General features: G+C 48.2%; 1 protein-coding gene across 2 annotated transcripts in view; it reads left to right on the top strand.

The window, feature by feature from the left end:
- DOCK3 (dedicator of cytokinesis 3) overlaps positions 1 to 26,161 on the top strand; it is a 585,745-nt gene that overhangs the window by 196,113 nt on the left and 363,471 nt on the right. The window lies entirely within an intron of this gene.

The raw sequence follows: 26,161 nt of genomic DNA on the forward strand, positions 1-26,161 counted from the left end.
ATGGTGTTTTCTGGAAGATCACCAATGCATTGTAGTTTTCTCAGGAAATTAGTGGTGTCAGCTGGGAGTGCTGGTGGTGTAGGGTCTGAGTAGAGAGTCCATATATCTGGACAGTCCTTCAGTGAGAGTGCCAATGCCCGAGATGATGGGGCATCCAGGATTTCCGGGTTTGTGGATCTTGGGTAGTAGATAGAATAACCCTGGTCGGGGCTCTAAGGGTATGTTGATTTGTTCCTGTGTTAGTGTTGGGAGTGTCCTGAGTAGATGGTGCAGTTTCTTAGTGGGATCTGAGGAAAGTGGCCTGTAGAATTTGGTATTGGAGAGTTGTCTGGCAGCCTTCTTTTGGTAGTCAGACCTGTTCATGATGACAACAGCACCTCCTTTATCAGCCTCTTTGATTATAATGTCAGGGTTGTTTCTGAGGCTGTGGATGGCATTGCATTCTGCACGACTTAGGTTATGAGGCAAGCTATGTTGTTTTTCCACAATTTCTGCCTGTGCACGTCAGTGGAAGCATCCTATGTATAGGGCCAGACTGTCATTTCGACCCTCAGGAGGAGTCCATGTGGAGTTCTTCTTGTGTGTTGGTGGGAGGGTATCTGTGTATCAGTGTGCTGTTCAGTGTTATCTTGAAAGTATTCTTTGAGTCGGAGACGGAGAAAGTAGGCTTCCAGATCGCCGCAGAACTGTATCATGTTTGTGGCGGGGCAGAAAGAGAGTCCACGAGATAGGACAGACTCTTCTGCCAGGCTGAGTGTGTATCTGGATAGATTGACGATATTGGTGGGTGAGTTAGGGGTACAACTATTGTGGCCCCATGTGGCAGGTAGGATTTTAGACAGCTTACAGTCCTTTTTCCTTTGTAGAGAGGTGAAGTGTGTAATGTAGATCTCCTGTCTTATTTTAGTAAAGTCCGTTTGTATGGAAGGTTGGTTATTTATGAGACTCTCCAGGTTGGAGAGCTCTTTTTTGATGTTTTCCTGTTTGCTGTATAGGATGCTGATCAGATGGTTCCTCAGTTTCTTTGGTAGTGTGTGGCATAATCTCTCACTGTGGTCCGTGCAGTATGTCGATAGCAATGGATTTTTCACCTTCAGTCCATTTGGTATGATGTCCATCCGTTTGCATTTGGAAAAGAAGAAGATATCTGTCTGTCTGTGCAAGTTTCTTCCTGAGGTTGATGGATTTCCACTCCATACAGCTAAATGCAGTGCCTTACATGGTGTCAAGTATCAGAGGGATAGCTGTGTTAGTCCAAACACTTAACTGACAGTGGACCTTGGGAAACTCCAATCCACATGAAAAGTCTTCCTGGGAACGTTCAAGGTAGCATGTGAGCAATGGCTGCTCTCCCTGCAAAGAGCCGAGTCATGCATGGACATGTGACTTGCCCATATGACTCCAAACTCCATCTTGCTGCTGTGATTTTCCACAGTAAGAACAAAGGGTTGTCCTTCCACAGGGCAGAGGATATAAAAGGCCCTGGAAACCCCTCAATTTTGTCTTCAATCCTGCTTCTTACCTCTGGAGGAACTTTGCTACAGTGAAGCTCTGAACAAAGGACTGAATGACCTATCCAAGCTGTGGATGTACTCCAGAGACTTAATTTGAACCTGCAGTTTACTCCATCACTGCTACAAGCCTGAATCAAGAACTTTGCCATTACTCTATGTAATTGATTCCATTTAACCATTTTTAACTCTCATCTATATTTTTCTTTTTATGAATAATCCTTTAGATTTTAGATTCTAAAGGATTGGCAACAGCGTGATTTGTGGGTAAGATCTGACTTGTATATTGACCTGGGTCTGGGGCTTGGTCCTTTGGGATCGGGAGAACCTTTTTTGACGGAGCTCCGACCTTATCCCCGTGGGTCCCGCGCTTCCAGGCGATTTCTGCTAGCCTCAGAGGCTCACTGCGACCCTCCACGTAGCCCTTCTCTCTCTAGGGCCAGGGTTACAGTCTACTGAGCCCTTTTCATCATAAGCCAGCAAGGAGGTTGGTGAGAGAACTCCCACAGTCTCTGTTGTCCCTACAGGCTTATTCCGTAATAGTTTAGCCTCCTGTCCTGACAGGGGCCTATCTTCCCCTCCCAGGAGGTGTTTCTGTAGTGGTGGGTTGGGGGGAACCCGGGCCCACCCTCTACTCCGGGTTCCGGCCCAGGGACCCTAATGGCAACAGCTGTTGGCAGCCGACCTTTCACTGCCAGAGTTGCTACATTTCCCTGGGCCACTTCCGCACAGCTCTCCCGCTTCTCTCTTCTTCACCCTTACCTTAGGGCTCCCTTACCAATGATTTGAGGGTGTCTTCATTAACCAGCCCTTCAGCCGCACTTCCTTTCCTCTGGTTCCCCTCAGCCTGACTGGAGTGAGTCTTTTTATAGTATCAGAAGAGCCTTAATTAGAGTCAGGTGTTCACATTAACTTAATGGCTTCACCTGACTCTTTGCAGATTAATTGGAATCAGGTGTTCTCATTAGCCTGGTGCAGGTGGTGATACAAGGGAACTGGAGTATCTGAGGGAATTGCTTGTATGACTTCTGGTTAGCCAGTAGGGTAAAACCAAAGTCTTCTCTGTTTGGCTGGTTTGGTGTGCCTCAATAGTGGAGGAACTGCAGCCTTGGGCTGTGACTGCCCTGCTCTAAGCAGTTTGTCCTGAATTGATACTCTCAGTTGTGTCCCCATCAGAAGCAGCTTCATTACACCCATAGTCACCTTTCCTCCCATGCCTTCCCCTTCCCCTTCCCCTTGCCATTCTTATTCTCCTTTTCTTTTTTAAACTGCTTCAGGAGGATGGGCAGAGGTAAGATGGGAGGTATCACTTAGAAATTTTAGACAAATCGCTTACTTTTTCATTCATTGTTTCCAAATTTTGAAAAGGAAATGCAGTCCTTATATGCTGCTTCTGGTGGTGGTATGTGGGTCCAGCTGGAGCGGATTCCTTGGTTTGCTTACTACCATGGCAAAACACCATTCAAAATGTTTTAAACCTTTCATTAAAGGTACAGGGTAGTGTGGGATGCGGGGGGGGGGGGGGGGGAGAAAAACAGTTCAAGCATTTGACATATAAAGTATTAAGTAAGATTTTCATTGTAACAATATCCATTATTCCTTTTCCCTTTAGCTATATGAAAAAAGGGGAAAAACCCTATCTGACAGTCTTTAGATGGTGTTTAAAGATGGTAATGACTGTCTTTTTTTGTGGGGGCAAGGACAGAAATAGTTGAGAAGGGATGGAGCTATTGTTATTGCTGTTCAAGTCTGATCCCATTTCGCAGAAGACAAACGCATACAAAAGGGGGAAAGAAAAGATCAGCAAAGGTAGAGAATGCAGCTTCAGTCTTTGGTGCTGACTCTTGCAACCTCACTGCTAGAGAAATTGAGGGTACGTCTACATGGCATTTGAACACGCACGGCAGGCCCATGCCAGCTGACTCAGGCTCATGGGGCTCAGGCTAAGCGGATGTTTAATTGTGTGTAGACGTTCAGGCTTGGGCTGCAGCCCAAGCTCCAGGACCCTCCTACCTAGATCCTGGGCTCCAGCCTGAGCCTGAATGTCTGCACTGCAATTAAATAGCCCCTTAGCCCGAGCTCCTTAGTCCAAGTCAGTTGGCACAGGCCAGCCATAGGTTTTGAATTGCAGTGTAAACATACCGATAGGGTATGTCTGCACAGGGATAAAAACCTGTGGTTGGCCCAAGTCAGCAGACTTAGGCTCGCAGGACTTGGGCTCTGGGACTGAAGGACATAGAACGTCAGGGTTACGGACATCTCAGAAATGGAGGTTGTCTGTAGCTCTGAAATGTTCGTAACTCTGAACAAGACCTTATGGGATGCTCCTCAGGGCAGACTGCTTAGAGCAGGGGCTCACAGCTGTGCCTGCGAACTTCAGCGTCTTCACCTCCTACCTGTGAGTGGCTGCCCAGTGAGTGGGGGTGGGGACAAGCAGCTGGTTCTAGCCCCCTGGATTCAAAGGTGATGAGTGAGGCACCCTGGAGCACTGTGGCATCAGTGGGTGCGTGGTGCAGGCTGTGGCCCTTTAAAACTGAGCTGCTCTTCCAGAGTGCAGTGTGCAGGCAGGAGCTCGGGCTCGGGCTCCGGCTCCAGCAGCTCCTGCCCCAGCAAGGGCAGCTTCCTTGCAGCATAGAATCATAGAATATCAGAGTTGGAAGGGACCTCAGGGGGTCATCTAGTCCAACCTCCTGCTCAAACCAGGACCAATCCCCAATTTTTGCCCCAAATCCCTAAATGGCCCCCTCAAGGATTGAACTCACAACCCTGGGTTTAGCAGGCCAATGCTCAAACCACTGAGCTATCCCTCCCCCTATCAACATCTGGGCGGGGAAGCTTCTTTCCCTGGCTCTGACAGAGCTTGCAAGCTTGTTCCCTTCCCGGCCGGGGGGAGGATGGGGAGGGAAACAGTGCCCGTGTCTTACAGGAAAGCAATGCAGATCCCTGCACTGCTCCTGCTCGGGGGATCGCAGCTTGGCCTGTGAAACTCAGCGTCTTCACCTCCTACCTATAAGTGGCTACCTCACACATGGCGAGTAGGGGGTGGGAGTGGGGACAAGGCGGCCCAGATGTGCCTCCCTTTAAGATACAGTACAGTATTTGCTTTTTTTTTTTTTTTGTCTCTGCTGCTGCCTTATTGCTGACTTCTGGTTCCATATGGTGTCTGGTTGACGAGCTGGTCTGTAACTCTGGTGTTTGTAACTTTGAGGTTCTATTGTATTAATCTAAATGGCAGAGATTCTCACTTGTGAGCAGCCTGACATAGTCTGGACCTGGCCCAAGCCTTGATACCGAACATCCTCGACTATTTGTTGCACTTGAAACAGATGGCCTTTCATTCAGCTCTATTAAAGGTCCACATCACAGGATCTCAGCTTGTCATCCACCTGTACAGTCATGCTAAGTCTTTTCTTACCACACTGTACTGAAGTTTCTCAAGAGGCTATTACAGGCTTCTCACGTATCAGAGAAACTGCTCCTACTTGAGGCTTCAGTTTAGTCTTCTTGGGCTCATGGATCCTCCATTTGATCCTCTCTCAGGATATGCTTTAGACCACTTCATGTAGAAGATTGTCTTCCTGGTGGCTACCACTTCAGCCAGGAAGATGAGTGAGCTACGGGCCCTCACGACCAAACCTCAATTTGTGACATTCCATAGCGAAAAGATGGTGCTCAGAACTCATCCAAAGTTCATTCCTAAATTGGTCTCAGATTTTCATCTAACCAATCAATCAACCTATCTGTTTTCCTCCTGAAGCCCCACTCATTACTGGGGAAAAGAAATTCTTCAAGTGATTGCACATGTCATTTCCACTGCTGGTGTGTGCATGCTTTGTGCACAGATGTCAGATTTTTTTCTCAGAAATACTCACACACTTGAAGAAAGAATGGTTACTTTCCTACAGTAACTCTGGTTCTTGAAGAAGAGGTAGTCGGTATGAATCCTGTGATTTGCCCTCCATCCCTGCTTTTCAAAGTCCTCAGCTACAAGTTGTGAGGGAACAAAGAGAACGTTGTGGTTGCTCCATCTGTATGCCTTCACATGGGAGCATGAGGAGGTGCAGGACATATGCATGTTGTTTTAAATATCTATATATGTATATCTCCTCACTTGCCTGAGGCATGTGCACACCCAACAGTGGAATCCACAGTTGGATCCATACCGTCTACAACATCTCAGAGAAGCAGAGTTAGTATAGGGTAAGTAACCATTTTCTTTCTGGCCGAGGGTTGCCTCCGTGAAGAGATTCTAGGAGCTTCCTATTTTGCTCTGTAGGATCTGCCAGTTCTGGACTAGATTTTAACAAGTGTCAGGTATTTTAAAAAAATATTATGGGAAGATCTATATCTCTATGTTCTGACAGAGCATATCACTCATATCTGAGTACTCTTCATTCTCTTCCTCCACATGTTCTGTTACAAATTATACAGTTTGAACACAGTACTATACTATCAGTACGATCAGTGTAGTGTTTAGGAACAAAATGTAATCACTCCCACCAGTTGAGCTTAATATAAGTTTGCCCAATGATATTGCCTTTTTGCTTAGTTATGTTATAAGAAGGTAGTTTTATTTACTATACTTGCCCTTTCTGTGTGAAAGCATACATACATCTGAGTTTCTCATACAGTAAGTGGGAAAATTTTGTTGGAGCCCCTTGTTAATGTATTGGTACCACATCTGCTCACTATAGTGTCACAAGGCATTGATATAGCAGTTCGCCTCAAGTATAGGTTAGATTGAAATTCTCTTTGCCTATGTGTCTCAGCTTATATTTGCAGGTAAACTTGGAGAAAGCATTGTTTAGGTATTCAGTTTTGATTGGGAAATGCTCCAGTTCCACAGTTACCTACTTGCTTCTATTTTGAAACAAAAAACTGATGAATTCCAATGGCATAACATTTGCTACCTAGGTAGCAAAGCAAAGGAGTGCGCAAATCAGGCATGTGAAAATTAAATGCTTGCTGAGAAAGAGGAGCTAGCAGTTCCTCTAGAAATCATTTTTAATGGACTCTTATGGCTGAGAAATTCTGAATGAGGATTATATGTTGCAAGCTGCCATAATGTTACTATCCCTCTATGTGACCTAATTTTTAGACAGTGGTATCCAACAAAAGGAGAGTTCTCAGTATTACTGTTTTTTATTGTGCAGTGATATTAATATATTTAAACACCAAGAAGACTTTGCAGAAAATATTCATGGTCTTCACATGTGAGTCTTAATGGTTTTTATCTGACTGACACCCTGGCACCCCAATATTCACCACTGTCATGTAATCAGGATATGTTTTTCACAAAGTATGCCTTGCGGGGTATCATTCTAAAAGTCTTGGTATTCTAGACATTAATATCTTGTTGGATTTTATGTGCTATCGTCATATGTGAAGTTATGAAGTTTGGCTGTGTATGTATTATTGAAACGTGTTGGGAGGTTGAAAACACCCACAAGCAGCCTTTCAGGTACAACAGTAAAAAAGGCCAAACAACGTTAATGGCTTATTGAGGAAATGTACACAAGCACAAGGGTTACCTTAGGAACTGTGTGCAACAGAAACCTCTCAGAGATAGCACTACACAATGGGAACTGTTTGAGCCAGGTCACAGCAAAAAAGCTTTCCAGCAAGTGGGAAGAGGATATAAAAGGGGGAAATGACATGATAGTACCTCACTCTCCCTACAACAACCCACCTGGAAACACTGAGGAACAGAGACTGAACTGAGGGAAGTGATGACCCCAGGCTAAAGGGATTTCTAGCCTGTGTATGAAAACCTGGGAAACCACAAGCTGCCTTTTCTTTGCAGCTTGGCCTTAAGAATCTGCCAGCCTGTTTATCATTCAGGGTGAGAATTTGCTAATTTATATCCTTCCTATCTAGTATGTTAAGCTCAGTTTGCTGTTTTGTTTATTTATTAGGTAATCTGCTTTGATCTGTTCACTGTTACTTATAATCACTTTAAAATCTATATTTTTGTAGTTGTTAAACTTATTTTATGTTTTAATCCAAACCAGTGTGCATTTGACTACGGTGTCTGGGGAAAATCTCAGCTTGGTTATCACAAGTGTGCATGATCCTTTTCACATTGAGGGAGAGGCAGACTGGGTGTTAAACCCATATACTGGCCAGATTTGGCCAGGGCAGGACAGTACTGCTCTGGGGTCCTAGGTTGGGAGGCTGGTGGTTAGTGAGCCTGCATGTAACTGCAGTTGGATGTGTTTCTACCTGTGTGAATGCTGGTGAAAATGCAAGCTTGGAGGGCTTTTCAGCTTGTCAAAGCAGCATGGTGTGAGAGGGAGCCCAGGCTGGTGGGTCAGAAGGCTCAGTGGTACCCCAGTTCCAGGTTGCACCCCGGCGGGAACCCGTCACACTGACATAATTGATAACATCTATAGAATCATAAATCTAATTAATCACAGAACAGAAACAATGGCCAGAGTCAATAGGGCTGCCCTTCTGCTCAGGGCAGCATAGCCCAATTTTTCAGAGTCTATACGGCCACCCTTCTCTTCATGGTAGCAGGGCCCAATGGCCAGAGTCTGTGTGGTAGCCCTTTTCTTTAGGGCAGCATGGCCCATAGAGTCAATAGAGCTGCCTTTCTGCACAGGGCAGTGTGGCTCAACGGCTAGAATCAAAGCCGCCACCCTTCTCTTCAGGCAATGTGGTGCAATGGCCAGAGTCAACAAAACTGTCCTTTGACAGTAAAACCCACCCCTTCAGCCGGTGATTACAACTCGTGGCGTGTGCACTCGGGGTAAGGGGGGCCCAGGCCCACCCTTCTCCACCAGGTCCTGAGCCAGGACCCTCAGGAACCAGTATTTCTGTGATCAGTCTTGGTCTCCTATTGCTACAGTCCCGTTTCCTGGGTCGCTTCCTACTCTTACTTCCAGTGAGAGCAATCTCACAGCCTCAGTGATTTCTTCTCTGTTGGGGTTGGCTGGGTATTCACCGGGGTCTCAGCATGGCTGGCCTCTGTGGCCAGGGGCTCTGGCAGCTTCCTGGTAGGAGCCTGCAACACACCTCTGGTCTCTTCCATGATCAGCCCAGATTGAGCTGAGCCACTCTCTTTTATACTCTGGTTCTGAGCATGCCCAGTAGGTATGAGGGGGCATGGCCTCTTCAGCCCACACAGTGCTGTTAACTCCTGTGGGACCAGTGCAGGGTAGGTACACCCTGTCACAATTGAATTGTGAATAAAATGTTTGTTGTCCTAGTAGGAGTAATTAAGGTATTGAGATAGACAGAAGTCAAGTGAAGAAGCTGTGGTGGTCTCAAAGGAAGGAGACTTTTAAACACACTTGCTTGGTTTTCAAAGAATCAGCATTTGCAAATCTTTGAATTATTTAGCAGTAGGATGACTCACTTCTCCTGCTGATTTAAATAAACATGTTTGCGTGCCCAAAAGGGATGGAGGTAAACATCAAAGTTTCTTCTGCAATTTAGCACTTTATGAGAATGAATTGTGGTAGATAGAAACAATTCCTATTTAAAAAGGTGTCATTTGTTGTACATCATGATAGTTTCAGTATCAGTAATTTGAAACAGTTTGATTTTCATCACAGTATGAATGGAGTCTCTGCAGAACATCTGTCTCTAAGGAAAGTGAAAAATCAAAATGGGCTGCTAAAAACATTATAAATGTTATTCCTGTTAATGTCTTTCACTGAGGTGGGAGGCTATGCCAATATGAAAACCTTCTAAAAATGTCTTCTAATTAAAATGTCCATTTGGGGATAGTCCACAGTGCTCAGGTTTTTCTTTAACTATGGGATTTTACCCCCTGGACTGTCTAACTGAGTCTGGGAGAACTGCAGAGATAAATAATGTTCTTAAGGTTTGAGAATGTTGTATTTAGAGAATCTCCTTGTGTTGAGTTAGGGACTTTTTATAGAAAGTAGAGGGGTTCAGGATTGAAACAGTGGTTCAAAATGATGGGATTGGTAGAAACCCTGCAACCCCATTTGGGACTCTTGTCTCCAGATATTTTGTCTTGGGCATATGTCTGTAATCCTCGTAGATATAAAATAGGCCTATAAACAGCCCGTGGATCGGTGAAGGAGTTAAATTAGGAATTTCTTTGGGATGTCTTCTAATATATTATGCATGAATATGTTACTTGTTACTTCATATCAGATAATTTACTCTGTGACATGCCTAATCTGTAATATGTTACATAGAAAAAAACCTCATACCAAATTCATTTTACCACTGTCTGATCTGTACTATTACCCATTGTTCTGAGATTCCTTAAATACTTGGGCACATGTAGGACATTCAGTTGGAGTCCTACTTTTGATTCTTCTAGAATTGTATTCAGAAATAATGCTAAATATCGTTGGTTCAAGATAGATCTGGGCAAACTGCTGAATTGTTCTAGGAAAATTCAACTATTTTTAAAATGGCAAGCTAGCACTTTTCATGTGGCCTGTCTTCCTAATGCCATAATGAAGTTCCAATTTTTTGGAAGTTATCGGCAGTATACTATTTTAAATATTATTCAAAAGTTTGTTTAATGAGTGAGATTGTGTACAAAATTTATATTTCTATACATTGATCTGAAATATTTCTGTACCATTGAAATATATTTCAAACAAATACAAGTATAAAATAAAAACTGATTTTTTTCCATAAAATGACAAAAATATGTGGCCAAGGTTTTCAGAAATATTCTTAAATTGGGATTGTGCATCCATATTAGGCACCCATATAAATGGCCAGATTGAAATTAATGGGAGTTGCCTGGTTGGCTTTTAAAAATCTCAACCTTGGTGCCTAAATTTAGGTAGCCACTTTAAAAAATCTTAGCCTGTTTGTATTTCTAGTTGCTAAGTAATGTACTGAACAGCAGTAGTATTTTACAGTAATACATATTAATGAAATATCATAGATAATATTGCCATTATGGAAAGGGTTAATGTGGTAATTTCATTCAGAACCCTTGAGTATGCTAAAACATGTTCATTATCTAAGCATAGTTTTACTGTATATTTATCATATAAAGGATTTTAATAAGCTTTGTTTCTCTGGCATACTCTGAATAGTAAACACTGTAAAATACCTTAAACGTATCTAAGGTTGTAGGAAAAACAATGTATGATGCTGTGTTGTATTATTTGAGAAATAACATGTGATCATGCTGTTTATGATAGTGGGCCCAATTCTGTTGTCACATCAGAATATATCTGGAATAAGCGTGCAATGAGTTTCCTCAGCTATAGGGAGCATATAACCCATGGTAAAACAGTGTAGCTCTTTGTCGTGTGGTTCCGCCCCCCACCCTTGCCGGAGCTAGATCGCTTATAAAGGTATGAGTGTTACTTGGTATGGGCCAGTGGGTTTGGTTAATTACTCAGAGCAGCAGAGGTTATGCTTTGAGATCCAGAGGTCCTAGTTTCAATTCCTGCAGGCAACCCAGTGAAAGGTGTTGTTACAAGTCATTGAAGTGTCTTTGGATATACCTGGATGTGACTAAAAGTGTAGTCTGGCCCTGTATCGTAATGCATACACACATGGGAGTCAAGTTAGGATTGCACATTCAGCCTTAGCATTGACATTTCCTACTAATTGAGGGTTTAACAGTGTAACCTTTAACATTGTGTTAACTTGGGTTTTTGCATTTTATTTACTAACATGTGGGGTGTTTTGTTTAATTTTATTTTTAAGAAAAATGGTGGTGAAAAAGGGTAAAAAAAAACCCCAACAACCTGAAAAGTGAAATTTTTCCAGTCTTCCAGGCTTCCAACTTATGCTAAGTTGAAAAATTTGTAATAAGAACCCCTTGCATTTCCCCACATGTAGCAAGTGCAATTCTTTCCAGTTCCTGCCCAAGCCATATATACAAGATATGTAGAATGTCAGAAGGCCTTCAACCAGCTTAAAGCGACACTCATGTCTGACCCCGTGCTAAGGGCCCCAGACTTTGACAAACCATTCCTAGTAACCACAGATGCGTCTGAGCGTGGTGTGGGAGCAGTCTTAATGCAGGAAGGACCGAATCAAGAATTCCATTCTGTCGTCTTTCTCAGCAAGAAGCTGTCTGAGAGGGAAAGCCACTGGTCAGTCAGTGAAAAGGAATGTTACGCCATTGTCTACGCTCTGGAAGAGCTATGCCCATACATTTGGGGACGGCGTTTCCACCTGCAAACTGACCAGGCTGCGCTACAGTGGCTTCATACTGCCACGGGAAATAACAAAAAACTTATTCGGTGGAGTTTAGCTCTCCAAGATTTTGATTTCGACATACAACACATTTCAGGAGCTTCTAACAAAGTGGCTGATGCACTCTCCTGTGAAAGTTTCCCAGAATCAACTGGTTAAAATTGTCCTTGAGATGTGGAAAATATTGTTAGTCTTTATGCAGTTAATAGTATATTTAGAGATGCATGTGTCTTATTAACTCTGTTTCCTCCTAGAGCTCCAGGAAGAAATCACAGCCAGTGTTTCACCCTATCTGTGATTTGGGGGGCGTGTCATAAATATAAAGGGAAGGGTAACCACCTTTCTGTATACAGTGCTATAAAATCCCTCCTGGCCAGAGGCAAAATCCTTTCACCTGTAAAGGGTTAAGAAGCTAAGGTAACCTCACTGGCACCTGACCCAAAATGACCAATGAGGGGACAAGATACTTTCAAATCTGGAGTGGGGGACAAAGGGTTTTTTCTGTCTGTGTGATACCTTTGCCAGCAACAGATCAAGGATGCAAGCCTTCCACCTCCTGTAAAGTGATCTAGCTAGAAAATGCCTTAGATTTTTTTTTGTTTTTTGGCTTGTAAAATTCGCTGCGCTGGAGAAATGTGTATTCCTGTTTTTGTGTCTTTTTGTAACTTAAGGTTTTGCCTAGAGGGATTCTCTATGTTTTGAATCTGCCTGCCTGTGAGATTATCTTCCATTCTCATAGACTCATACATATTAAGGTCAGAAGGGACCATTATGATCATCTAGTCTGACCTCCTGCACAATGCAGGCCACAGAATCTCACCCACCCACTCCTGCAATAAACCTCTCACCTATGTCTGAACTATTGAAGTCCTCAAATAATGGTTTAAAGACTTCAAGGTGCAGAGAATCCTCCAGCAAGTGACCCATGCCCCATGCTAGAGAGGAAGGTGAAAAACGCCCAGGGCCTCTTCCAATCTGCCCTGGAGGAAAATGCCTTCTCGACCCCAAATATGGCGATCAGCTGAACCCTGAGCATGTGGGCAAGATTCAGCAGCCAGATACCCAGGAAAGAATTCTCTGTGGTAATTCAGATCCCACACCATCTAACATCCCATCACAGGCCATTGGGCCTATTTACCATGAATAGTTATAGATCAATTAATTGCCAAAATCATGTTATCCCATCTCCTCCATAAATGTATCGAGTTTAATCTTGAAGCCAGATAGGTCTTTTGCCCCCACTGCTTCCCTTGGAAGGCTGTTCCAGAACTTCACTCCTCTGATGGTTAGAAACCTTCGTCTTATTTCAAGTCGAAACTTCCCGATGGCCAGTTTAATGGGTCCTAAGAAACCCAAGCTGGTCTGTGCTTAACTTGTTTATTCTCAAGCCTCCCCAGGAAAGGGGTTGTAAGGGCTTGGGGGGATATTTTGGGGGAAGATGTCTCCAAGTGGTCTCTTTCCCTCTTCTTTGTTTAAATCGCTTGGTGGTGGCAGCATACTGTTCAAGGACAAGGCAAAGTTTGTACCTTGGGGAAGTTTTAACCTAAACTGGTAAGAATAAGCTTAGGGGGTCTTTCATGCAGGTTCCCACATCTGTACTCTAGAGTTCAGAGTGGCAAGGAACCTTGACAGGGCTCCTTACTGCCATACCCTTTATTCCACTCTGTGCCTGCATAAAGGCAAGCCAGAATCAAGCCCTAAGTGAAATGCCCATGTCACACACTTGGAACAGCCTCTTTCTTCCCATTTGCCAAACAGCTTAGATTCAGCCTTTCTTTACTTAGCTTTGTGGCTCTTGGGATGCTGTGACCAAATGACACTTCTGCATCTGAGGAAGCACAGAATATTCTTTAATCTTGTAAATGATCACTTTGGAAGTCCTCTTGGACTTTTCACTCATTCACTTCTGTAGAGTAACATCTGTTAAGATTTTTCTAAAGAGTGTTTTGCCTTCTGAGTCACCGGAACAGAAAATTCCATTTGCTCACCCTCAGATGAAACACTTCATGAAAGGCTCCTTCGTCTTTATCCACTGGTGAAATTCTCTAATCGGTCTTGGGGCATTAATCTGAACCTCATTAAATTTTTGATCCTCCTCCTGAACTGTTCAGGAAATGTTCATTCTACTCCTCTTCCTTGAAAGTAACTTGTACTACTCTAAAATCCCTGATAGCCTATTCTCTTTTCCCTGCTTTCCATAAGGACAAAGAAGTTCTTAACCCTAAAATTCTTTCTAAAGTGGTTCCATCTAATTCACCTTATTGCCCTTCCTTCCAGTTTTTTCCCTTGGGATGTGACTCTTCTAGCACAATTCAACAGAAGTTTGATATGAAATTAGTTCTTCATCTTTACATTGAGAAAATGAAAAGCTTTGTCATCTCTTCTATGTTGCTTACAGGATAAAATCCAAGAGGAAATCCAACAACTATCTGAGCAGATAGCGCAGTGAAATGAAGCTTGCTATGATAAGATGGCTCATGTTCCAGTACAGAAAATGTTGAAGACTCATTCTAATAGAAATATGGCAATGTAGAAGATTTCCCTTAGCAAAGTTCCTTTTCCTAATATGGTATCTGCAAGGTAGCTCCTTGCAGTTTAGTGAACATAACTTGAAGCAGAATTTACACAACATTATTATCTACAGTAGTTTCAGAGGCTCGGTCAGTAATTGATCAGGATGTCAGTTTTGCAGGCCAGGTCTACACTAGAAACTTTTGCCAATATAATAATGTCAGTTAGGGATGTGATTTTTTTTTAAAGACCTTCCAAAAGACCTATTGAAGATACTGTTATACTGGGGAAAATGTGTTTTTACCCAAATAGCTTACTTTGGGGGAACTGATGAAAGCTATATGGGCAAAAGCATACTCAAATAATTAGAAATAACTTGTAAGTATCAGGGCAATTTTTAATTTACATTGAACAAATATGCTAGCTTTGAAATGATAGGATTGTAACAATACTATTTTAAATAAATCACAGAATGCCATCATTAAAATACAGTTCTAGAGAGGACAGATAAAGGTTAAGCCTTTTTTCCTATAGTACGCTTTATCTGTGAAACAACTTAAATCCTGAAAACGCCCTGAAAAAGCACAAGAACAAATCTGCACAGACACACCCCTAGAACCCCGAGCAGGGGTATTCTGTCTACTACCCAAGATCCATAAACCTGGAAATCCTGGACGCCCCATCATCTCAGGCATTGGCACCCTGACAGCAGGATTGTCTAGCTATGTAGACTCCCTCCTCAGGCCCTACATTACCAGCACTCCTAGCTATCTTTGAGACACCACTGACTTCCTGAGGAAACTACAATCCATCGGTGATCTTCCTGAAAACACCATCCTAGCCACTATGGATGTAGAAGCCCTCTACACCAACATTCCACACAAAGATGGACTACGAGCCGTCAGGAACAGTATCCCCGATAATGTCACTGCAAACCTGGTGGCTGAACTTTGTGACTTTGTCCTCACCCATAACTATTTCACATCTGGGGACAACGTATACCTTCAAATCAGCAGCACTGCTATGGGTACCCACATAGCCCCACAGTATGCCAACATTTTTATGGCTGACTTAGAACAACGCTTCCACAGCTCTCATCCCCTAAAGTCCCTACTCTACTTGCGCTACATTGATGACATCTTCATCATCTGGACCCATGGGAAAGAAGCTCTTGAGGAATTCCACCATGATTTCAACAATTTCTATCCCACCGTCAACCTCAGCCTGAACCAGTCCACACAAGAGATCCACTTCCTGGACACTACAGTGCTAATAAGCGATGGTCAAATAAACACCACCCTATACCAGAAACCTACTGACCGCTATACTTACCTACATGAGTCCAGCTTTCATCCAGACCACACCACACGATCCTACATGTCTACAGCCAAGCTCTTCGATACAACCGCATTTGCTCCAACCCCTCAGACAAACACCTACAAGAGCTCTATCAAGCATTCTTACAACTACAATACCCACCTGCTGAAGTGAAGAAGCAGATTGACAGAGCCAGAAGAGTACCCAGAAGTCACCTACTACAGGACAGGCCCAACAAGGAAAATAACAGAATGCCACTAGCCATCACCTTCAGCCCCCAACTAAAACCTCTCCAATGCATCATCAAGGATCTACAGCCTATCCTGAAGGATGACCCATCACTCTCACAGATCTTGGGAGACAGGCCAGTCCTTGCTTACAGACAGCCCCCCAACCTGAAGCAAATACTCACCAGCAACCACACAACAAACACACTAACCCACGAACTTATCCTTGCAACAAAGTCCGTTGCCAACTGTGTCCACATATCTATTCAGGGGACACCATCATAGGGCCTAATAACATCAGCCACACTATCAGAGGCTCGTTCACCTGCACATCTACCAGTGTGATGTATGCCATCATGTGCCAGCAATGCCCCTCTGCCATGTACATTGGCCAAATTGGACAGTCTCTATTGTAGAAGAATAAATGGACACAGATCAGATGTCAGGAATTATAACATTCAAAAACCAGTCAGAGAACACTTCAGTCTTTCTGGTCACTCGATTACAGACCTAAAAGTTGCAATTCTTCAACAAAAAAACTTCAAAAACAGACTCCAATGAGAGACTGCTGAACTGGAATTAAATTTGCAAAGTGGACACCATTACATTAGGCTTGAATAAAGACTGGGAGTGGATGGGTCATTACACAAAGTAAAACTGTTTCCCCATGTTTATTCCCCGTGCCCCCGCCCCGCCACTGTTTCTCACATGTTTTTGTCAACTGCTGGAAATGGCCCACCTTGATTATCACTACAGAAGGTTCTTTTTCTCTCCTGCTGGTAACAGCTCACCTTACCTAAGTCACTTTTAGAAAAGGAGTACTAGTGGCACCTTAGAGACTAACCAATAGGTGCCACTAGTACTCCTATAATTACAGCTTATTGTAATATTTCATTTTATAAGATCAGTTAAGGAAAATATTTTTAAAGAGTTTCTTGTGTTGAAATGTATGGAGTACAGATAAGGCTATATGAAGTGGTAAACGTATCTATAAATCTTCATGTAAAAACATAAATACTTTCACATTTAGCACTTTCTCTGTTGGTTTTGAATGATTACTAAAACCAAAATCAGAAAGGAAGTGAGAAGAAATATTCTCCCAGTAAGAACCAGAGTGAAATATAACAGTAACTTTTTATATTGGAAGAAGACTGCGCAATATGTGGGATCCGTATTGACAAAACATCTCAAATCTACATTTACTATAAGAAAATTGTTTTTTTCATTTCCCCCAAAGATGTATGCTCCTTTGAATAAGTTGGTTTCACTCCTTCAAAAGAAATAATTTCTATTGGAAGCTTTCCATAAGTAGCAGAACTGGAAACAAAGCTTGCAATTTAGCTCACTTGACCCTGGTTTGCTCCTTGTACTTACTTACTTTTTTTATTTGTAAAAGAAATAAGTGGATAATAAATCTGACCTGTTTTGCTTACCTATATCAGATATATGTGATAAAATAGAGGCATCATGCCCATAAACATTAATTAAAACAAATAATTATTACTTATTGGTCTACAGATATTTTGTTTCTGCAGAGCATATTTTATGTGTTTTAATTTTAATCCATTGAAATGCTAAAAAGGACATTCTTTTATATATTCTACAAACTCTAAAATTAAATATAAATGCTTACAGTTTGTGCATAAACATTCTGTCACAGCGCGATACTGACTGTTGAAGAAGGAAGAGGCCAGTGCACACATTACTGATCAGCTTCCCAACTGGGATTAAAAGAAAGCACCTAGGCCATAGGGAGGGACTGAGACAGTGGAGGAGTCAGGAAAAAGGGAAGGTGAGAGTTGTCTGAGTTAGCCAGGAAAAGAACAGGCAAGAGACATGCCTGGAAGTGAGAGATTGGAACTTGAGACCTGCCAGAGACTAGGAGGCTATAGGAGGTCCCAAAAGGAATTTGTAGGTGGTTCCTGGGGAAAGGCTGAAGGGAGGAGAGCAGTGAATGGAGTTTGCTGACTGACCTCCACAAGCCAGAAAGTGAGGGCTGGAGAGGGCAGAAGGTCAGAGAACAGCAGAGAGAGTTCGCTGCTGTCTTATGAGCTGGAGAGCTGAAGCCTAGGGCTGAAGGCAGGGGAGCAGCTGAGGGGCTTACCTGCTGACGTCTCCATGTTGGAGAGCTGGAGCCAGAAGGCTGGAGAGCACTGAGTGGGAGTGATCTATACTTCCTTGGTGAGAATGAACTCCCAAGAAGAGAATATTCTACTTGGGTATTGTACTTGGAAAAGTAGGGTTGCACTCCAGCTGGAAGAGTTAGGGTGTCTGTCCTGGAAAAAGGACAGGAAATGACTGAAGAGCCTGAATGTGTGGAAGATGCTGGAGCGTAGTATGAGCTGTGTGGGATTTTAAAGATTGCATTCACTGGGTCTGAGAAATGTACTGTGTTTGAGACTTTTGTTGTCGATTATCTGAACTATTGACTAGCCTTTCCTAATCTCATAAACACATATCTGTGTGTTCAGAGAGTGAATTGCAGGGTGTGTTCACCTTAACTAATGGAGATACAAAATTATTGGACACATTTTGGTGCCAGACAACCTTATGTATTATGACAAAGTTCCTCCTCTGCCTTGGTAGGTCCTGCGCTTATTGGCAGATTTGCTTGCCTCAGAGATTCACAGCTGGCCTCAGTTTGGCCACTTTTGCTAGTGTCTCAAACCTGCTGTTCCCTCAGCTAACCTCATCACCGGACAGCAGGCGGAAAGGGAGGAGAACAATCCCCGCAATCTCTGCTGACCCACCTAGTAGGTTGGGGGATGGGCCAGGGACCTTCCCCTCTGGTGGGACTCACAGTCCAGGTCACCACCTCTTGTATCAAATAGGCAGTTGAGGAGGATGGGTGGAACCTGGGCCCACCCTCTACTTGGGGTTCCAGCCCAGGGCCTGTGGATTGCAGCTGTCTACAGTGTCTCCTGAAACAACTACATGACAGCTACAACTCCCTGGGCTACTTCCCCATGGCCTCCTCCCAACTCCTTCTTTATCCTCACCACAGGACCTTCCTCCTGATGTCTGATAACGCTTGTACTCCTCAATCCTCCAGAAGTACACCTTCTCACTCTTAGCTTCTTGCGCTCCTTTTGCTCCCAGCTCCTCGCATGCAACTCAGTAACAGAAGTGAGGTCCTTTTTAAAACCAGGTACCCTGATTAGCCTGCCTGTACTAATTGATTCTGGTAGCTTCTTAATTGGTTCCAGGTGTCCTAATTAGCCTGCCTTAATTGGTTCCAGCAACTTCCTGATTGTTCTGGAACAGCCCATTATCTTACTCAGGGACAAGGGACCTGCTTAATCTGGGGCTAATATATCTATCTTCTGTCACTCTCCTGTAGCCCTCTGGCCTGGAGGTAGGCAGGAGGGAGAGGGCTGCTGCTCCTGCTGGCGCTGCTGCTAGGCCCTGGGCTCTCCCTGCTGCTGTTGCTGCTCCAGCTGCTCCCCTGGCTAGGCCAGACACCACCACCCCTTCTCTGCTACCTGGTTGCTAGCCAGCTGCTGGACCCCCCACCTTTGGGGCTGCTACTGCTCCAACTACAGCCCCTTGGGGGGAGCCTGCTGGTCAGCTCCCCAGAGGAGGGGAGTGAGGGGCCCCAGCCATTGCTGTTGTGGACACCACCACCACCAATTGAGAGGGGTCCTTTCTGCCTGCTTGGACCACCACCTAGAATTCCTGAAGCTGCTGCTGCGTAGTCTTGTGCCTGGAGCTGCTGAAGCCCTGAGGAGGAGGAGAAGAAGGACCATCTGCCATTGGGGGAGCACCTAGAGACTCTGCAGACCACTGTGGAGGGGGCTATCACGTACTGAGTAACTTTCAAACTGTGCTCTTGTGGTTGGGGTTTTGACTGTGTTTGTAGGGATGCAGGGGGTGTGGCTTGGAGCTACCCCCTGATCCATCTGTGTCCCCCATAACCCCCACCTCTACCACCACCACTGCCCCCTCCACCACCCCCACTGGCTGTTTACCATCTGCCTCAGCTCCTGCCTCTGGACTCAGCTGTTTGCTTGGTTTGCTATGCCCTATTTCCACCATTTGGGCCAGAAGCAGCAGCCAGCCCAAACTGACTTTGTGCAAGAGCACGTGGGCGCACGTGCCCCCCCCCCGGACTGCCCACCCCACAGCTTTGCCCTTCGCTACCTGCCCCATTTGCCCCTTGCAACCTTTCCCCCCCTTTTTACTCCAGCCTCCCTTACTAGCTTCAGTTTCTTTGCCTGCCCCACCCATTTCCCTCTGCAGCCTTTGTTTGTTTGCCCCGCCCCAGCTTCTGAAGCTAGCCCCTTGGTTTCCCTGACCTAACTCCAGCCTGCTTAGCCCCTTACTCCGTGCGCCCATGCCCCCTCCCATGTGCTTTTGCCATTCCCCTTTTTTAGTTTAAACCCTCTTCACTGCACCCCCAATGCTGTTGTATCCCCCCCTCCCCTAGTGCAGCTAGAGGAGCCGGAATCCTACCCAGTGTTGGTCATTGACCCCTAACCCCTGGTTGCCCCCTCGTCCAGCCCACCCCCTTTGGCACCCTCCTCCCCTGCCTGCAGCCTGGCGGGGAGGAGTGGTCGACCTGCTTCCCCTTTTTCCCCTTCTTCTTCTGGTGTCTCCCCTTCCCTCCCTGCTCATGATCGCGGGGGCTGAGACGGGTGGGGCCCCTCCAGAAAACCCCACCGACCCTCCCCCACCTACCACCCCGTTGCTTCCCCGAGCCTCTAACTCCTCTTCCACAGCCGAACGACCTGGTACCGCCCCCACTGAGGCCCTGGCAGTGGTGGACACCAGAATGAACTCGGTTGCTGCCACGGAGCACCCCCTCTGACTCTGGGGAACCGCCTCCCCCAGCCGGTAGGAAGGGCCAGGGTAAAAAGAAGGGTAAGGGCCCCGCAAAAAAGACGAAGCCCTCCATGGCAGGGGCTGCCTCCACTGCTGCGGCCCCGCCACCGGCCATGGTGTCCCTCCCCGCTGGTCCGTCCACCAGCTCTGCGGGTGTCCCTCCCCCGATCCCCAGGGCATACGCCCAGGTGGCAGCAGGCCCCCCACCTGCCGCTATGTCATCTCTCCCGCCCACAGCCTCTGCTTCCATCTATAGCGGCTGGGGCCCCTTCCCAACCTTGACCAGGAAGCACGGCATCCGTTGCCTCCTGGTGCCTGCCTCGCCCCATGTAGAAACCTATGTGTGGGCGTTGGCGAGGGTGGTGGGGCCCACGGCCATTGTGGTGGCCTCCAAAATGTACGGAAAGGTTCTCTTCTTCTTAGCATCGGAGGCCGCCGCCAGGAGGCGGTGGAGATGGGCCTGGCGATGGGGGGCGTGTTCATCCCCCTAGAGCCGCTAGAGGACCTAGGCATCTGGCTGGTCCTGACCTCTGTCACTCCCTTTCTTCCCAATGCCGCCCTGTTACCTGTCCTCTCTACCCTGGGGAAACCCATCTCCGTTGTCAGCCCTCTCCCACTGGGCTGCAAAGACCCCGCCCTCACGTCCTCTCATTCCGCCGGCAGGTGCAGCTTCAGCTGCCGCCAATGGCACGTGGCGGAGAGGCACTCGAGGGGTCATTCCTGGTCCCCTACCAGGGGGCACTATTCCACGGGGGAGGCCCAGTGCTACCTTTGCTGGGTGATGGGGCATGTCTGGAGGGACTGCCCCTTGGCAGTCTGGAGGGGTACCTCTCCCACTATGCCCAGACAAGCGGGAGAGCTCCACCTCCGCTGCATGCAATCTGGTGGGGCCTGTGGAGGAGGGGAGGGTAAAAGGACCGGGAAGCAGGCCGCTGCAGCCTACCAGTGGGTCCGTGGCTTCCGTGACTCGTTACTCACCTATGGGGTAGGTCACAGTTTGCTGCGTGGCCCAATGGGGGCCGCGAGCATCCCTGCCAGCGAGGATCCCCCCGCAGCCCTCCTCATGGCACCGCTCATCATAGCAACATTGAACACCCGGGGCTGTAGGATGGGTCTCCGCACTTCCCAGGTGCTCTCCTTCCTTCGGGAGGGGGCTACTCTGTGGTTTTCCTGCAGGAGACCCATACAGATCCGGCCACCAAAGACAGCTGGCGGCTGAAATGGGGGGACAGGGTTTACTTTAGCCATCTCATAGTTCATATGGCTGGAGTGGTGACCCTGTCCTCCCCTGACCTATGGCCCAAGGTGCTGGGGGTTGCTGAGGCTGTGCCAGGCCGCCTGCTGCACCTCCGGGTCCGTACGGAGGGGCTCGTGGTCAACCTCATTAAAGTCTATGCCCCAACATCGGGCCCGGAGCGGCTGCAATTCTATCAGCAGGCATCTGCCTTCCTCAGCACCACCCTCAAGGAGTGGGACCGCTTGGGGACCGAGCAGTGCCCGGCTGCCGCGGACGTCCTCCGGGAGATAGTGGAACATCACTCCCTGGTGGACGTCTGGCACAACCACCACCTGAATGACATTTCCACATTCACCTTTGTCCAGGTCAAGTCCCATTGGTCACACCACTCCCAGTTGGACCGCATTTATTTATCACGCTTCCACCTTTCACGAGCCCACTCCTCCAGCATCCAGCCGGCCCCATTCTCTGACCATTATTTAGCCACCGTGACGACCTCCCTCTGTGCGGAGAGGCTAGGGCTGGCCTACTGGCATTTCAACAACAGCTTGTTGGAGGATGTTGGCTTCGTGGCGTCCTTCCGGGAGTTCTGGCTGGCCTGGCGAGGGCAGCGGCCTGCCTTTCCCTCGGCGTGGCATGGTGGGACCTGGGGAAGGTGCGCACCCAGCTCTTCTGCCGTGACTACACCCGGGGCGCCAGTCAACGGAGAGATGCGGCGATAGAGCAGTTGGAACGGGAGGTCTTAGAGCTGGAGAGGCGTCTGGCCGCCAGCCCCGAGGATCTGCCCCTCTGCGAAGCATGCCGGGAGAAGCAGGAGGAGCTCCGGGCCCTCGAAGATCATTGGGCCCAGGGCGCCTTTGTTCGATCCCGCATCTGTCTCCTCCCGCTTCTTCTACACCCTGGAGAAAAGGATGGGGGCCAAGAAACATGTCACCTGCCTTGTCACAGAGGATGGCGCCCCCCTCATGGATCCGGTGGAGATGTGCGGGAGGGCGAGAGCTTTCTATGCAAACCTTTTCTCCCCGGATCCGACTGATCCTAACACTTGTAGTGTGCTCTGGGAGGAGCTCCCTACGGTAAGTGCAGGCGACCGAGACCGGCCAGAGCTGCTTATCACTCTGGCCGAGTTCTCGGAAGCCCTCCATCGCATACCCACCAATAAATCTCTGGGCATGGACTGGCTGACCGTGGAGTTCTACCGCGTGCTCTGGGACGTCCTTGGCCCAGACCTAGTCACCATCTGGGCCAAGTCTTTGCAGAGCAGGGTCCTCCCTCTTTCGTGCAGGCAAGCCGTGCTCGCCTTATTGCCGAAGAAGGCAGACCTCCGCGATTTACGAAATTGGCGTCCCGTCTCGCTCCTCAGCACGGACTACAGAGTCATAGTAAAAGCAATCTCTCTGCGACTAGGGTCCGTGTTGGCGGACGTGATCCACCCAGACCGTCCCGCGCCACAGCATCTTTGACAACCTATATCTGGTCTGGGACCTTTTGGAACTCAGGTATAGGGATGGTCTGTCGTTCGCCCTCCTGTCCTTCGATCAGGAGAAGGCGTTCGACAGGGTGGACCACGGGTATCTCCTGAGCACTCTGCAAGCGTTTGGCTTCGGACCCCAGTTTGTGGGTTTTCTCCGGGTGCTGTATGCCTCCGCAGAGTGTCTGGTCAGGCTCAACTGGACCCTGACCGAACCGGTCAGCTTCGGGCGAGGAGTACGGCAGGGGTGCCCCCTTTCGGGCCAGCTGTACGCTCTGGCGATTGAGCCCTTCCACTGTCTCCTCCGCAGAAGGTTGACAGGGTTGGTGCTGCAGGAGCCGGAGCTGCGGCTGGTCCTGTCGGTGTACGCCAATGACGTGCTCCTCGTGGTCTAGGACCCGGGCGACTTGGTGTGGGTGGAGGCTTGCCAGGCCATCTGTTCAGCAGCCTCCTCCGCCCGGGTCAACTGGGTCAAGAGCTCTGGCCTGGTGGTCAGGGACAGCTGGCAGGCGAGCTTCCTCCCACCCGCTCTTCAGGCCATCCAGTGGAGCGCAGGTCCGCTGCTCTATCTCGGCGTTTACCTTTCTGCCACGCATCCCTCTCCGCCGGAGAACTGGCACGATTTAGAGGGCAGGGTGACAGAGTGGCTCCGGAAATGGACAGGACTACTCTGGTGCCTCTCCCTTCGAGGGAGAGCGCTGGTGCTTAATCAACTAGTCCTGTCCATGCTCTGGTACTGGCTCAACACCCTGGTCCCGGCCCCAGGTTTCCTGGCCAACCTCTGGACATTGATTCTGGAGTTGTTTTGGTCAGGACTGCACTGGGTCCCTGCAGGGGTTCTCCTGGAGGAGGGAGGGCAGGGCCTGAAGTGTCTGCACGCTCAGGTCCATGTCTTCCACCTCCAGGCGCTGCAGAGGCTCCTTTATGGTGCAGGTAGTCCAGTGTGGAGCATACTGGCGCACACCTTCCTGTGCTGCTTCCTAGGGCTCCGATACGACTCACAGCTCCTTTATCTCCATCCTAGAGGTCTTCTGTGAGACCTCTCCGGGCTGCCGGTCTTCTATCAGGATCTCCTCCGGACCTGGAAACTGCCTTCAACGACCAGGTCCGTGGCAGCCACTGAGAGGGTAGATCTCCTCGCGGAGCCCCTGCTACACAACCCCAGCTTCGCGTGCAGGTGGAGTCCCCCTCGGTGCACCAGAGGTTGGTCCTGGCAGAAGTCACAAGAGTCAGAGACCTCCTGGGCTACGACCGGGGAGACTGGCTGGATCCCCTGACACTCGGTCAGCGCATGGGGCTCTCCAGACCTCATACTCCTCGGCACGTACTTCAGGAGGTGAGGGCCGCTTTGCCGCCCGCTGCTTGGGTTTACCTCAATCGGGTCCTGCACGAGGGCGCGCCCCGCCCACCTCCACCCCAGGCCCGCCGGACCTTTTCATTGGGCCACTGCCCCGTGGACCCAACCGCCCCCCACCCACCCCTTCACTGTGAGCCGGCTGCACAAACTGCAGCCGGTCTGCTTTCAGACAGCGCCAAGGAAACATCTATACATGCTCGTGCTCCACACCCTTCACGCCCTCACCGTCGTGTCCCGCCCTGATACAAAATGGTGGGACCTCCTGCCACCTTTGGAGGGTGAGGAGCCCCGGTGGGCCAGCCTATATTCCACCTTGGTCCTGAGGCCTGCCGGGGATGTCAGTTGGCAGCTCCTTCACGGAGCCATGAGCACGGGCGTGTACTTGGTGCAGTTCACCCCATCCCAGACACCTGCTCCTTTTGCGGCATGAGGGAAACCCTGGCACACATATATTTGGAGTGTACCAGGCTGCAGCCCCTATTCCGGCTCCTCACGAATATTTTATTACGCTTTTGGTTGCACTTTTGCACTCACCTTCTTATTTATACACTCCCTATCCGTGGCCCCACAAAGTCATGGGATCTCCTGGTCAACCTCCTCCTGGGCCTAGCTAAAATGGCCATCTATAAAACCAGAGCGAGGAGGTTGGCCAGTGGAATCTCCTGTGACTGTGGGGCCTATTTCCGATCCTCGGTCCGTTCACGTATCCGGGCAGAGTTCCTCTGGGCGGCGTCCACTGACTCCCTTGACACCTTTGAGGAGCAGTGGGCGCTGTCCGGGGTTCTCTGCTCGGTGTCCCCGTCCGGTTCCCTTTGTTTGACCCTTTGACCACACTCCTGTCCCTGTTATTTCATTAGTTGTCCCCCATATTTATTTGGTGTCCAGGTCCGGTGGATCCCTCTCTTAGGCTGGGAGGGGATCCTTTAGCAGTGGGCGGACAAAGCTTCCCGGATCCCAATAGGATCACTCTCCTGTAGCCCTCTGGCCTGGAGGTAGGCAGGAGGGAGAGGGCTGCTGCTCCTGCTGCTGCTGGCATTGCTGCTAGGCCCTGGGCTCTCCCTGCTGCTACTGCTGTTGCTGCTCCAGCTGCTCCTCTGGCTGGGCCAGACACCACCCCCTCCTTCTCTGCTACCTGGTTGCTGGCCGGCTGCTGGACCCCCCACCCTCGGGGCTGCTACTGCTTCAACTACAGCCCCTTGTGGGGGGGGGGACCCTGCTGGCCTGCTCCCCAAAGAGGGGGAGTGAGGGACCCCAGCCCTAGCCGTTACTCCTGCAGATAGAACCACCACCACCTGAGAGGGGTCCTTTCTGCCTGCCTGGACCACCACCTGGAGTTCCTGCTGCGGAGCTCGCTGCCTGGAGCTGCTGAAGCCCCGAGGAGGAGGAGAAGAGTAGCATCTACCAGTGGGGGAGCACCTAGAGACTTTGCAGACCACCGTGGAGGGGACCATCATGGACTGAGTAACTTTTAAACTGTGCTCTTGTGGTGGGGTTTTGACTGTGTTTGTGGGGACATAGTGGGTGTGGCATGGAGCCTGCCCCCCCAATCCATCT

The sequence above is a fragment of the Lepidochelys olivacea genome (genome assembly GCF_965140295.1).
Source record: "Lepidochelys olivacea isolate rLepOli2 genome assembly, chromosome: 7".
NCBI classification, from domain to species: Eukaryota; Metazoa; Chordata; order Testudines; family Cheloniidae; genus Lepidochelys; species Lepidochelys olivacea.